The 15,058-nt window shown below is 39.3% G+C and overlaps 1 long non-coding RNA gene across 1 annotated transcript; it reads left to right on the forward strand.

The window, feature by feature from the left end:
• Positions 1 to 403: 403 nt before the first annotated feature.
• Positions 404 to 4,534, forward strand: LOC116695299 (uncharacterized). Its single transcript, XR_004333416.1, has 4 exons — positions 404 to 459; positions 724 to 804; positions 1,664 to 1,847; positions 1,944 to 4,534. It is a non-coding gene; the product is annotated as an uncharacterized LOC116695299 (long non-coding RNA).
• Positions 4,535 to 15,058: the final 10,524 nt, after the last annotated feature.

The raw sequence follows: 15,058 nt of genomic DNA on the forward strand, positions 1-15,058 counted from the left end.
AAGAGAGGACAGTCATGAGCACATAATTCAACACAAGAGCTTTACTTGTCTAACCTGCTTTATCTACACAACTGTTGAAAATGGTTTCAGCGATGCTTGACTTCTTTGTAAGATCAAAAATGCCTTTCAACCCTTAAACTCCCCACAACATCAGCAGTCTGTTGAGCTCTTGAAACTCTAATCCTTTAATCCACCCATGCCTGTTCTTCACATTAAGTTCACGAATTTAAATTTAATAAATTCAAAAATCAACAAACTTCAGCTGCTAACTCTGTGTGGGATTGACTTTGTGTTTACTGTTGAATGAATGATAAACAGAAAAGTCTGATCAAAGCAAATAAAGAGGTTTTGACCTTTGACCTTTAGACTTCCTGAACTTTGATTAGCTCAGCGTTGTGTTTGACAGAATCTCCATGCACTTGCTTCATCGTGTCATTACAATCCATCTGACTGACGAGGGTAACTGCTTCCCTGTGTATTTCATGTCTTTAATGCAAATTGAACTCAGATATTCATTTTAACATTTTTTCATCAATGATGATTTTATAATAATAACCAATAATCCTTCCGGACTACATGCGCCACCTTTCTTTTTACCACAAGGAAAAGCTGTTGCAACTCTCACTGAAATCAAAATACATTTGACATTTTTAACAATTTGAAAGACACAGTTCTCATCTCTATGCTTATAAATTTATTTAACTTACTGACCTCTTTGTTCAGGGAAAGAAGGAGCTGAGGGTCAAGAAGCTCACTTGGACCACTGAGAGAGACACGGAGACCTAGACAAACTGCAAAAAAGAGGTTAAGTTCTCATATGAATTGCATTATAGAGAGCAATGGTGGCATATCCTCTTTGATCAGTTGCATCAATTAAAATTTGTTTCAGTTTGCATTTTAAATAAATGTTAAAAATTCAAAATGTGCCAAAAAAGGCACAAACAACTGTTCTGACCGCTTATTTTCAGACCTGGGCTAAATAATGTTGCAATATGGGTTATATTGGACTGATTGATAGATTTGTATCAACCATTTGTCTCATTTTGTCTCTGGAATGCTGGAGAATGTTCCCTATTATTTCACGTTTCTATCGGCCGACTAATTGTTCAGTAATATGTTTGTAAATAAATTAATCTTTTAACTTGGCAATACTATCCCAGAGTTTATCAATCTAACTTATTGATTTGAGTCACCCACAGCAACACAGTGTCATTTCCCTTAAGAATAAATCATTAGAATGCATCAAAAGAAACACATATAATCATTTAAATGGTTTCAGTAGAGAGTTTTAGTTTCCCATGATGGAGGGATGTGGGCGGCTGTGAGAAACCTGCCAACAGCCACAGTTTCTATCTTTAAAGTTTCTGTGTACCGGTACAACAACATTTTTCCCTATCTAATTGGTGAGGGTTGGGATTAAAAAAAACTTGCATAAAAAACCCTGAAATGTATTCTTTTGCTGCCATCTTGTGGTTAAAAATTGCGACAGGAGGATCATAGTCAGATCAGACTAAACAAAACTAAATATTTGCACATAGTACTAGGTCCAGGTCAACTTATCTTCAGTAGAGATAACATTTAATGCATTTCATCATGCTGTTTTGAGTTGAGTGAGGAAGTGTGGTAAAATCTCACAACCTGTGATTTTCTTGTCTGACACCAGATCCTTGAAAGAAGAAAGATGAGAGGCAGGCAGAAACGTTGGAGGCAAAACAGAGTCTACAGTATCAGCGGAGGGAGGGCTCCTTATTCTTCGGACATTGTTTTCTGTTATGTTGGTGTCATGTGGACTCTGCAGTGGCACTGGCAAAACTGTGGATACATCAAGAATAAGACAGGACATTTAAGTAGGATTTTTGTTTGTTTTACAGTAATACAGTTCAAATGTAAACTCTGATGTTTGTGTTGATGCTAAAATTATCTTGGCCTTGCTTCTTCTTCAGGCAAATAGACAGAAATGGGACCTGTAGTGAAGGAATGCTGTGAGAGATGATCCTCCGATGACCTGGAGGTGACTCCTCCTCCCGACCCAGACTTCCCGCAGCAACCTGAGACATTTTTTTGGTGAAGTTTAAACCAACAGAATACCACTACAGTCTCTGTAGTCCTATATTGGCGTGTTTGTAACATTGGAGATTTTGGAGTTTTAAACTTCACATGAGAAAAACACAACACACTGGTAAAAAGAAGGTTCTTGATGTTAAATCTGTTTTAAGGTGACAGGTTGCAGCTTTATTAAACAACCAAACCTGCCCTATTATACACCTGGATATCATGATGTGATGTTCATTGTAGTCCACAACTTTAAGTACCGTTAAAGTTTTCCTACTTTTCTATACGTATCTTATCTTGTTTGCTTCCACTTATTTTGTGATTAACACTTCAAACTTCCTTAAAGAAGAGAGATGTTAACTTGTTCTGTTTCAGTCCAAGCCGGGTTGGGCCACAGATAGTTATGATTGGCAGTAATTGGGATTTGTTGATAAATGCTGTTATTCTCAGCTAAGCAAAATATATATACGATAAATTACAAATAGCTGTTGAGTATTTTTGAGTGGATTTTCTCTTTAACAGTCTATGGTCATCATGGCACTTTTAGAAACTCTTTGATTGGATTATTGTCAAACATAGTGAACAACTTACAAATTACAAATTACATGTATATAAAAGATATTATTACAAAAAATAACTTTTCTGGTGTTCACCCAAAAAGTCAGTGTGGCACACAACACTGTCAAACAACAGAACAAAAGTTTGGAATTGTTTTGTAATTAATTTGACAGATTACATTTATGTTGTAAATTAAATGTAAATCGCTTACCAACAAATATGGTTCCAAGAAGTGGTAAGAAAAGCAAGCAACCAAAACCAGTTATGGTCCACCTTTTTGACTGCAGAGCCCCAAAACAAGCTGTCCTCTTCATCATAGTAGAAAGCCAAATGCAGCACTGGAGAAGGATCATTACAATGCTCCAGTTTTAAACAATACACAATAGACCAGACATGAAATAATGGGTATTACATTTCAGTCGGTCTTTGTCTCTTCAGAAAGGCTGGGGGAGTGGTGGTTCAATGTGGGGAAAGATACTAAAATATCATGTAGTTTATTTGTTATACTTACGTAATACAAAGACAACTTCTCATGAAAAACAGGGAACAAGATACTGTGAAAATGAACAACAACAAAAAACATTAATTAAACACATGGAAGAATAATATAATATGCAGTAAAGCAACAACACCAGCTTAGATTCATGTTACTGACATTACGGATAATGTGAACTGTGTGCAGTAGATTTATAAAATTTACACAGACTTTAAAATGTGTTAGTTTTGTTGCCTTGAGTCCAAAAAATAAAAATGATGCTTGTAACGGGAGAGAATTTGCAGTTAATATCCATGCGTCGGTTGAGGAATGTGCCTTTGTAAACTGGGGCAAGCTCATTAAGCAGACAACAGAACAGGTTTTTAGAGTTGTTATGACACTTCTAAACAAATCCCTGAAATAAGAACATCACACAGTGGGTTTACTGAGTGTGCCTGGATTTTAATTTTCTTTTTTTGTATAACACACTAAATGCGACTATTATCTAAGTTAACACTAGTCTTAAAACATATGAAATTATTCAAGCAAGTAAAGTCAATTTTATTTATAGAGGCTTTTACAATCTGGCATTAAGAGGCTTTACAATCTGTGCAGTATACACCATCCTCCGTCCTTTTGATACCCTCAATTCAGAAAGAAAAACTCTCCAAAAACCCTTATGATTACATCAGATCCATTGATATAATCCGGCTTATTCTTTGATTGATCTTCCTAACAACAGTATTGCTATTAGGTTTGTAACATTATGTGCTGTGAAAAACCCCAAACCTAACCTAACTTCTCTTCTTCGTCTACTTTGAAAACTTTGGAGGAATTTCTTTTTATTTATTTGTTTTGTCAAGGCAATGCAGCGCACATTATTACATGCATGTTTATTACAGTCAAAGCCATAACAATATGTGTAGATGTGTTGCATAAAAAGTTTCTAGCCAATAGGCTAATTTGCAATCCCAGTTCCTGGTCAGGCCTTTTAAAAAAAATAAAAAAAATAAACCAGATATAATACAGGCAGGCATCTAGCACAGACAATACATTACAACAAGGAAAACAGAGTATGTGCAAGAATGTGTGTACGTGCACCTGCTCCTGCATTCATGGACCTTAGTCACTGGATACATGTTTGGTTATCTTTCAGCCAGTCTTTAACCGTTCTATTAAATGTTTTCAGTTCGACTTGTGTTTGTTTTTCAGTTGGTCAATTTTTTACAAAAATGGGGCCCTATCACTGAAAAACATGACTGGCTGAAAGTGGTTTTGCGCTCCTCTGCTAAGCTGTTGCCACCCACTGCTCCCTTTGTGGCCACTCTCCTTGTATTTATTTTTGTCGTCAAAGGACAGACTAGATTATTTGCACATTTAAAAATCAATTTAAGAAAAGAGAACTTAATGAAGCTATCACAATTTAAAAGGTTGTATTTCTGGACAATCCAATTGTAGTTCCACATCCATCCATTATTTTTAGTTTATACAATATATACAGTATATTTATACAGTATATACATATATACACAGTATATATATATATATATGTATTTATATATGGGTTTGACTGTTGTCTGGGAGGCTTGCCCCCATACAGTAGCACAGTAGGATAAGTGAGAGAGTATCATGGCATGAAAAAACAGTAAAGCTGCCTTGACAGGTATGTGATGCCTTATCATTCTAAAACGGTTCAGGTTTGTCCGGATAGTTTTACAGAGTTTGTTAATGTGTTTAGTAAATTTAAGTTGGGAATCCTGAATAATACCTAAAAATATAAATTCCTCAACTTCCTCTATTGGTCTATTTTGATAGTACAATTGGCTTTTCCTCTTATAGAGAAGCACATAGATACAGTCTTTTTCACGTTAAGCATCAGATGGTTGTCTTTGAGTCACTGGAATGTACCCTCCATTTCCTTAAAAATAAAAAAATGTACTCATTGTTAGCAAGCAACATGAGAAAAATGTATCCATGTACATATTAGTATAGTATATTGTTTTTAAAATGATGATTACTGCCGCAGATAATCAGCACTGCCCTCCTACATCTCACTTTACATACTGTACTTACTGTGTGTAGTGATGTGATTGCACATGCTTGCATTGAGTTCCGCAACAAGAAGGCACTTCAGTATAAGAATAATTATGGAGAAGGCCTATTCCTTTTACATTTTGAAAGTTATTATTTTCTGCTAATGTGTTTCTAATGCAACATTTTAAGTACCTGTTGAATTAAGCTATGGTTTGGATAACTCTTATGTGTATTTTACGCTTTTTCATGTGGATTCTGTTTAGGTTACAACATTTTTGCGTGTGTTCCAATGGGAATTTTCAAAATGTCTTCCAGAAAAATCTTCAGAGGATGATTAATCACAGTTACAGGTTAAGCTCCTTCATAAGTAATACAGGTAAATTGGTGAGTTAAAGCAAACAGTAAGAAATAGGCCTTGCTTTACAAAGAGTCAAATGCATTTTTTTATATCCCTCTAAATCACTGATGTTAGGTTTTCCAAACCTTGATGTATTGTTATGGGATTATAAATGTATTTTACTCTTCAGAATAATCTGTCACATTAAATGTAATTTCTCAAGAAATATTTTCCAAATTTACTTTTTCTTTGAGTAGTTACACAGTTAAAAGTAGGCTACACATTGATTTGACATCTGCATTTGGGATTTCCCCCCCTGGTGATGACCATATGTGTACACAAATAAGTTGTATTACTCAAAACGTGATGATATTTGATGACAGATTTATTATGCTGTTTTACTTTGTGAGATGTGTTGGTTGAAACCACAACTCACTGTCAGATTTTTCTATTCCTTGTCCAAAGTCAATAGTTAGACAAAATGGAAATGTTTTGTCTACAACAATAATTTTAGTCAATTATCCAGTCACTTAAATACCCTGCAACATTCATCTGGTTTTTCTATTTAAAAACATGGTTTCTATGTGTGTTTATGTTTACCATAGTTTATATAAAGGGAGGTTTTCATTACATTGATTACACAATACTATCACATACTTTAATAGCTGCAAGAAGTAGATCAGTGGGTAATTAATACAATTATCATGTATCAAATGTTTTCCTGCCAAATGGTAGTTTCTCCTTCAGTTTCATCAATTTAACGAGCAGTTAACTCACCTGTAGATGGCAGGATTGTATAATAGTTGCTGTATACTGTATACTTTTCAACAGTCTTAAACAGACTTTTGCCCACTAGGTGGCAGAATCCACCTACTCAGAGTGATATTTTTACTTGTCTCCTCTGATTCTTGCCCAGTCCCTGGTACTGCCACCCAGGAAGCATCATGTCCTGCATGTTGTCAAATACAACACCAATACCACAATGCACAGTGCATCGTAGGACTCAACTGATGCCAGAGAGGAACAAAATATTCACTCAGTAATTCAAAACAAGACAAGTTCTGTTGAGAGAGGGAATGATGAATATGACGAATAAAAGGATGTTGGATGCTCAGTGTCTGGGCCAACTCATCTTGTTTGCAGTGTCATTACTACGTGATGACATGTCACTTACAGAGAACGTATTGGGTGTGTGTGTGTGGACACCACAGCTTCATGTGTTAAAGCTTTGGGACATGGTTTAGCTGGTTAGGTTGTTGATTTGCACACTGATCGTCAGAAATGATTCAAACCGCACAGAGGTTACCGAAATTCCCTTCAAAAGGCAGGCTCTTAATTTAACAGTCAATCTTGAGCGTCAGTCACACGTCGGCAGGCTGACACAGTGAATGTAGCAGCTGCTTGGGGAAACTTAAGGCACGCAAATGGCTAGAAAGGAATGACGGTGGTGGATTTGCACTTGTACTTTTGCTGGTGCTGCTTCTCTAAAGTCTTGAACCTTTGTGAAGATCATTCACCCTCATTAGATGCACTTAGTCCAATGCGTCTAAGAACAGTCACCTCACCGTGCAGAAGGCCCTGTCACTCACACGCACGCACGCACGCACACACACACAAAGTTTGGAAACAGCAATTGTTCGTGTTTTTCTGTTTAGATTCACATGGAGTCAGAGGTCACTTAGTCACAAGTTAACTCGTAGGTGCAGAGAATCACAGCCCTCTGGAGCACTGTTAACTAAAAGGAAAAAGAGAAAGCATAGAACAAGTGTCCTCCAGGAGCACTGCTACTTTTTTCTCTATCCTTTCTCCAGGGCTGAGACGTTTACAAAGCCAAAGAAACGGACCACTGTTAGCAACTTTTCCAGCCCAGTGGGCCTGTACACAGAGGACTTGTCCACAGAGAGAAACAAGGGATAAGGGGGGTGGCACAGATGGTAACACCTTGAATACGTCAGGCTAAACCCACAATGCATAACAGGTCAGAGGTCATCAGAGTTGCCAAGCTCCACAGACCCAAGTGGAAGATGAGGCGAGGTAATTAAGTTGGAATGGGACTGTAAGATCTTTCTCGCAAAATCATCATCATCAACCTTTATTTAGTACAATTGAGGGCAAGCACAAATTTTCAATGTAGCCGAGATAACATAAAATAAATACACAGTATAATTTACAACACAATTTACAAATGGATTACATGTGCACATGTACAAATATTCAATGCAAAGACTGCAGAAATCATTAACAATTATGAGCAATTAACATACAGTATATACTAATAAATACAAACGCAAGCGAGTCTAGATAAAAATAGCATTTAAATAACCGAAAGCAATATCATCCAGAATCATGAGTATTTAAAAACAGTGTTTTAAACTGCCCATATGTTGGAAGATCGCTTCATCTGAATGGTTGTTGTAGAGTGTTCCAAGTGGTTGGTGCATTATTGAAGAATGTCAATTTTCATAGTTCTGAATGAACCCTCAGGACCTTAAGTAAATGCCGGTTATTAGTTGTTGTTTGATGAGGCCCTGAGTTCCACTCTAACACAGAGCAGAAATATAAGGAGGGAGTTTACAGTTAATTAAAACACTGCAAAACACGCCTGTTGTCGTCAAGTAAGATATGATCGTAACGTTGCATGACAACCTCATATTTTGATCTGACAGCTGTTAAGCGATCGCTGGGTCAATGGCCGTCTTAAAAAAAACAAGAATTTCAACTTCCAAACCGAGACGGCTCTGCAAAAAGTAAAAACAAAACGTCAGCACGTTTTAAGACGCCAGGGAAGTGTTACAATAGATCCCATGTAACTTCAAGGCAAGTCCCGCCCTACAAAGCAGGCCAACTGGTTGGGGTTAGGCATTGACCTTGAGTGGTTATGGTTAGGATAGCCGATTGGTCAAGGGATAGAACCTGAATTGGGTTACGTTACCTAGCGTAAGCATGGACAACTGGCCAATAGTAGTGTGTGAATGCTATTGAAGGGCAGGTCTTGCTGCCAGTACGTCTTTACACCAGCATGTCTTAAGACATCAGCATGTCTTTAGACGTTTTCTTTTCACAGTAACACAGTATTTTTTATATAATATAAAAAAACACAATGGTACAGGGAGTATTTTTTCCAATTTGCACATATAAATACATCTTAAATTTTCAGTTCATAAAAATAAATAACAATATTGTTGTCTATAGTGCTCCTCAGGAGATGAGAAGTCTTTTTTGTTTTTAAATACGTTCCTAATTCCCCTTTTACTGACACTGCCTTTGATTACCTTGACAACCAAACCAAACAACACAGAGAGCGGCCACAGTGCTTTAGTAGCGCAATCGAAATACATAAATAGGCGTAAAAGGTGGGGAAGGTGGTCATAGCGACAAAAGCAGTAGGGTAATACAGGGACTACACAAAAAAGAAAGAAAAAATAAAAGAAATACACAGGGGTTTGTGACTTTAACTTTAGCGTAGTTGTGTTCAGAATACTGGGGATGTGTTCTGAACGGTCCCTGTCTTTGTTCATGTTTTGAGTGTGCATTTATATTACCTGTGTTTTAGTGTTGTGGGTTGATTTAGTGTTCAGGTTTATCTTCATGTATGTGCAACCATGGCTGAGACTTGGGTCAGGATTGATGGCTTCTGGGCAGTGAGAGTGCATTCACTGAGTGCATTTACTTTCAGAAATGTGGGATTCATCCCACAGATTGTCACAATACAGTTCCAAGGATATCCGCATGTGTTGGATTTAGAAACCTCCTTATCCACCATTTTCTGTAATTTCAGGAAACGTTATACAGAACTCACAATCCCAACAGACTCTGCCTTTGTATTTTGTCATGAACTCACATTGTGCAGTTATGACACATTCCAAACAATAACAATGGTGAGGCAACGAGTTAACGGCCTTGTTTGGAAGTGAATGAATCTTTTAGTTTCCCAACTTAACATTTTAAAGCACAAAAACGTAAGAAGACCTTCAGTTGCATAGTAGAGTTTTATAATGCAAATTTCTCAGGCAAAAAGGCCAGGTTTTGAAATGCAGGCCTTGGCCACATTAATTGAATTATCTCTTCTAAACTGCAAGCAGGGAAACACATAAAGAATGGCGTCAGTGAGAAATGAGAAAAGGCCGCCCCCATGGCCAACCTTTCCATCAGCAATGCAATATTCTGACAGTCACTTTGGGTTTTCAGAGTTGAACAGAGGGATAAATGATGCCAATGAAACGCAAGGAAATGATTGTACTGAGGCAGAACTGTTGACTGAAGAAGGTGCTGATTGAACAAGTCTTCAGCTGCTTCACTTCCAGTCCACCCACAACCCAAAGAGAGTGAGAAGGAAGTAGAGAATGCATGTAGCAACACTGCTAATTTAACAATTACTTCCTCTAATTGTTGCCTCCTGAGGAGAGGTTAAGGAGACAAGTCAGCACCATCTAGTGCGCTGCTGACTGGCTCTCTGCCAAAATGTCATCCATCCTGGGGCCTAATCGAGTTATCATATCAACAAATCTCACATCAGGGGCCCCACGGTTGACACCTCAAAAAAGACACCCAGAGGGGGACAACAAATTTCTTGCAGCGGGACGCTAGGCGAAGGAGCCGGCCTGCAAGCCAGTCATAAAAGCTACCTGCAGCTAGTGGTCAAGCTCCCCTCTGGGATGACATTCACACTGGACCCTACAACTTCAGCCCTGCAGTCCTGGACATTCCCTGGACTTAAGCATGAGAACTGGGGGACATAGAAGGCACATTATTTAGCGCAGCACACAATAGTCTAGAGGGAACACAATGTGGCATCTTGCGTAGTTTGGAGGGGAAAGTGGGGACTGCTGACCCCCTGTGGTGCTGTGAGGGGACAGGGGGTCAGGGTTTAAGAGGCATGCTGGTCTCGCCTAGGGAGAGGGTTAATGTACTGCTATTCTGAGGTCAGAGATGCCCCTTCACACTAATACATCACCACCGACAGCACCAATCAGTGATGACTACCGGCATGAATCCTCTGTTATAAACACTGCACATTGGTGCTATGGCTAAAGGACTCTCTGCGTCCATCACTCTCTATGTTGTGCAGCTTCCCTCATCCACTGGAGACACTCAAGTGTGTTAACAACTGATAAAACCATAAGAACATTTTAAACTGCTAGGAAGAAATGGGTAAAAATATAAACATTGAATGAAAGTGATCATCAGGAGACTAATTTAGGTGTTTGCAGCTTTTCAAAATTCTTGCAGCAATATAACCAGTCATGAAAGTTTAATATGGCCCCACGTTAAACGAACAAGAGGGTTTTGTTGTATTTTAATGAATAACAATTTCACAGCCAGATTTGAATATGTATATCCATCCATCCATCCATTAGCTATGGCGCTTATCCTTTGGAGGGCCACACGGGGAGGTCCCAGCAGACAAATAGGTATATTAACAGGCAAATAATATATATTAACATAAATAATACAAATACATGGTAAGTGAATAGCTGTTTTTTAAGACTGTATAGGGGTTGCACTGCACACTGGTTTCCATATTGACAATGGTGTTGGCGACAGGGGACGAAACTTAACAAAAACAGAAACGTAACGTTATTTGTTCTGACGTCTCCAAAAGAAAGGCGTGACTTAAAATAGAGTTACACCCAGCTATGAACGTCACAAACAATATGAAGATTACATGTTCAAGAACTCTAATTTCATACTCTATAGTTAGTCAGCAGGACTGTCCAAGCAACCAATAAGCAGAGCTGCACGTTTGTGTTTGAAGTGCTGACGGTGCATGGAGGCATGAGAGCAAGCATTCCCTGGATGCACAGGGGTGTCAAGATAAGGCAATAGGGGCGGGATCTGGCTCAGCATAGATCCAAATGTTTGACATGCTCTTTCACCATCCTGTTGTCTCTAACACTTACTTACATATCCACACATGCACAGCCACAGTCACCTGCGCACACACACACGTACATACCCCACCTTATGACTCACCCGCATCAACAATGCTGATAGCTAAGATGTCATCAAAAGGTTTTTGTTTTGAGTCTGTGATAAGATTTTTATCGTGCTGAAGTGCTGAGACATGGCCTTGTAAACTCCAGAGAGGAGCCTTTGACCTGCCTCCCTCGTTATTCCCTCTCATAGGCCCATTAATTGAATTAGCTATTCATCGAAAAGTGGAGAGCGCACTGAATTAGTCTCTCTGCTCTGCTACCTCTCAATCTTAAGAGTCTCCTTAATAGTGTGTTGACTGGTTTCTATTGTAGCTGTGTCTCTGTGGGCCTGTGAAAGTGGAAGGGGAAACAGGGCAGGGCAGGTATGGAGCAGCCCACAGGGGGGCTAACCTTTGACCCTGTTCTGGAGAGGAACTCGGGTCTATCCAGCAACACAATACTTCCAGCATACAGCCCTTGGTGGCTGCCTGCTGCTACCCACAATGAAGCCCATTGCCGGGGTCTCTCCGGGCAGAAAGGCCCCCTGGAGCGCCGACTGCCATCCGGAGGTCTTTCACCGCTTTCTTGCCTCTCTACCTCCAACCCTTGCCTAGAAAGAGAGGAAAAAACTCAACAACAGAGAAGATACAAGGGGAACAATAGTCTTTAGAGTGCATCTTAACCCGCAACAAACAGTGTCAACATCTGTGGGGAGCGGGTAGATAGATAGACACTGTGTCGGCCACGGACAGAAAGAGCCCTTTCCTTGTGGGCAGTCACACTGAAAAGGCTACAGTGTTGTTTTGTTGTGTATGAGAGGGATTTGGTCCCTGTTCCTTTCAGCTGCAGTTGAACCACACTGTGGTGCCGGCGAAGCGATTTTGTCTCGCTGGAGAGCCGGGGCAAAAGATGAAGCAAAGCCTTGAGAGTGGGGCCTTTCTTTCGATGGCCCGCTCTTTTGGAGGGGTGAAAAAGATTATTGTCGTACAACATTGAGTAAAAAAATGCATCAAAGTCGGCGGGGAGTGTGGCTCGGATTGAGAGAGCAAAGGGTTGATGTTACGAGGAGGGGATGAACACAGACATGTGTGGCGTGTAGCGTGTGTGTATGTGTGTGTGGTGGCCACACACAAGCCCAGACGTGTGGGAGTGTATTAGATTCTCATGGGGTGTCTGGGAAAGACACTGTTCCTCTCTCTATTTCTATCTCATTCTCTCTCAAGCGTGTGGTCTCCTCTCATGTGAACACACTGCCAGTATAAAGGATCTCTTCATCTCTCTCTTTTGGCTCTCTTTTGCATCCTGATGTGAAAAGGTTTCATTCACTGGGTCCTGCAGTCTAACTCCCACTCATCCCAATTTATCAGTTAATGCCAATTGGGCCTAACTGGGAGCTTGTGGGAATCCAGGTGCTTATCATTAATGCCGCTTCGTTGTGGTTTGTGAGGATACGCTGGAGGAACTGTGTCATGTTCCTGCATGTCTGTGACAGGCTTTGCCAAACCGTGCTTCCCCTCTATATACTGCATCCAGACACACGCCCATACATGCAGTTACATATAGGAGGACATGCCTGTGTTAAAGCTTCTGCAGAATGTCTTTTGTCCTGCCACAATGTACAATAGCATATATACTGAAATGTATCAGGACTATTAAAGTTATAATGTCACTGCACGCTGATCCACCAGTCTCATACAACTGTCTCTCCATGACATATGTTTTTGGTCAGATTATCATAATGTTGTGATATCATTAACTGCTTTTGACTTGGCGAGAATAAGTGTACAGTTTCACATCTGAATGCAAAAACACATAGCATTCGAAAACCATCAAAGAAAAAGAGCTAATGACAAACAAAGACAGTCTGTGGCCAGCTGTATCATCTATGATCTAAATCCTCCAGAAAAACCACATCCTGAAAACTCACTGCCTCAACAAATGTATAACCCTGGTTGGACTTCCTGTCAGAAGTTTTAGAAGTGACACAAATAGACACATTCATACTGAGATCAAAGCAAACGTTCTGTGGGTGTCTGAGCAGAGAGACAGAGAGAGCTTATGTTTGGTTCGTACAGTCAGCATCTGTACTGTCAGAGACACTGGATTACTTTTTGTAGCCTAAATGATTTATACATATGACAGATTTCACAGATGTTTGTGTCTCAGTCATTGTTGCCCTCACACTAGAGTCTAGACAATAAGTCAAGAATGGTCTATCAAACGGTCTTAAAGTGACTATATGTAACTTATAAATGTTTCTGGAATTAGCATTTTTCATCTGATGATCATAAATGACCTGCAACCTTGCCTGGGTCCGATTTTTCCTGCAATGTCAAAAATAGATGTAAGGCAGGTGGTCCGGCTCTACAGATTTTGGCAAAAACTGTGTTAGTGTGTGTCCAGCTAGAAGGTAGCAGGAGATGTCTTTTTGTAGGCGTTAGTGTATTTTTATTTTATTTTAAAAGTTATCGGTTCTAGATATGGCTGATGCTGGGGCAGGGCCTTCACAGAAAAAAAGGAAATTAAACGAAGAACAACTAAAGCTAAAAGGGAGAGTGACAGATGACGGGCAAAAACCTGAGTCAACCTCAGTTGCGCTTTCAACAGATGGAGACAATTACTGGATTGTAAATGATTCACATCCGACCCTGAATTGGCCTTCAGGTACATAATGTCTTTCATTCATAAAATAACTTTATAATGCGAGACATTTACTGCAACTATATGACCTCCTGGTAATGCCAACTCAGTAAACAGTGGGAAATACAGCACTGTAAAAAAATGTACCTTTAAACATCGCTTTTGTCCAAAGTGGCCCCCAGAATCAACACAAACTGAAAGTCACAAATAGCCCCTTTAGTAGTTATCCTGGTGAATTTGTTGCAAGGTGATGCCATTCAAAATAGAGGTAGATGGCCTCTCCTCATTGTGAATGTAGCTCCTAATACCGATTAGCATACTATTCACTCAGTGTCACAACAGGGCATCTACAAACCCTGCAAATGTCAGTTCAAATATATAATGTGGACAAAGATCGGCGAGATCTCTAAAATGTCTTAATTTCACACTATGCAGGTCATTGCCTTGTGTCTTTCCAATTTAAAGCACTTAAGGATAATAAATGTAATTATCTTTTATCATGTACTATTCCTTTCTACCCTTTCCTTCATAAGGGGCACACTACTATATGTACTGACACTAAACATGCACTGAATGGAGATCATACGCTGCACATTCATCCAATATGAACATATGTCCAAGGGACACTGGTCTGGATTTTTTGTGATGACAGTTCACATGAATTCCAGAATGTACCCTATATTGTATTGAGAACTACATGAATCCTAATTGAAATGCAACGTGGGCTCTATATTTTTACATACTAAAGTGATCATGCAAATAGTGGTTGACTTTATCAGCACATGACAAAACAGCCATAAAAAATATAAAAATGGTAAAAGCATTGCTCTTTCCTTGTTCCTTTTTCTGTCACCTTCATACAGAGGAAAATGTAGATTGAGAACAGAAGACATGTAGCCAAACTGTAAAATTAGTTTCAGGTGAGTGAATAAAGTAGCAGATTTTAATAAATGTTTCTCCAGTTAGCTTTCTCTGTTCTCACAAAAACAATTGTGACACACACACACAGACACACACACACACACACACACACACACACACACACAC

The sequence above is a fragment of the Etheostoma spectabile genome, chromosome 9 (assembly GCF_008692095.1).
Source record: "Etheostoma spectabile isolate EspeVRDwgs_2016 chromosome 9, UIUC_Espe_1.0, whole genome shotgun sequence".
In the NCBI taxonomy this organism is placed as follows: Eukaryota; Metazoa; Chordata; class Actinopteri; order Perciformes; family Percidae; genus Etheostoma; species Etheostoma spectabile.